Here is a 1,118-nt window from a genome sequence, read left to right on the forward strand (position 1 = left end):
ACACACACACACACACACACACACACACACACACACACACACACACACACACACACACACACACTTTGTTAGGCAAATATTTCTCACTCTGCTGCTCTTACAAAATAACAGTAAAACCCAGACAAGAAGGAACTGTTGTTTATTTTAACATTTTTTTAATATATAAAAATCAGTTCATTCTTGTTTCATCCAAGGGCAACAAAAACAGAAGCAGATGATCATATTTAGGCCTGTGAGACCGTGTCTGTTACTAAAATGTGCCATTTTAAATGAAACTTTTGGAGCTGATTTGGTCCAAAATGGCCACCACAGTCAGCTGACCTTAGAAAATATAAGAACAACTCGGTAAATTTTAGAGATATCGACACAAATTGTAGTGTAGTAGTAGCTGAGACTGATCCTAGCATTCTGAAAATCCACAGTTAGCATAAGACCTTTGTTTAGAGTCAACTTAATCTGTTTTTCAGCAAAATATCTCCTTCCTTCCTTTCAGGCTCACTGGTGCCCATATCCAGCAGTCAGTGCGAGGGGTGGGGTACACCCTGGACAGGTCACAAGTCCATCACAAAGACACACATAGAGACAAACAACCATTCGCTCTCTCATAGTCATGTTTCTGGTCTGTGGGAGGAAGCTGGAGTACCTGGAGAAAACCCACACATGCACACAGAGAGAACATTCAAACTCTACCCARAAGGGTCCCCAGGCCAGGATTTGATCCGACGACCGTCATACTGAGAGGCATCAGCTCTACTAACTGAGCCACCATGCCGCCAAGTACAACTGATTACCATTTTTATTTCAAAATGGCCACTGCAGCTAAATGGCATAAGCCAACACAATGACTGTGTCTCAGTTCATGGGTTGCAGCCAATGCCAGCTGTTTACATCACTGCACTGTAAATGTATGTACTGAAAATGTGGATGGAGGACAACAGAGCTGCTTCATGGAAAAAGAACCTCAGGTTAGCCTGTTAGCTTTAGCGTTAGCACTGACGTTATATTGCCTTATATGTATTAACTCACCGTTAGCGTGACAAACTAACAAGCTAAATTGAGATCCTCCATCCATATTTTCAGTTATAGGCTGAGTCATTTCTACCTTCTCCTCTCTGTCA

This window comes from Austrofundulus limnaeus, unplaced genomic scaffold, assembly GCF_001266775.1.
Source record: "Austrofundulus limnaeus strain Quisiro unplaced genomic scaffold, Austrofundulus_limnaeus-1.0 Scaffold516, whole genome shotgun sequence".
Lineage (NCBI taxonomy): Eukaryota > Metazoa > Chordata > Actinopteri > Cyprinodontiformes > Rivulidae > Austrofundulus > Austrofundulus limnaeus.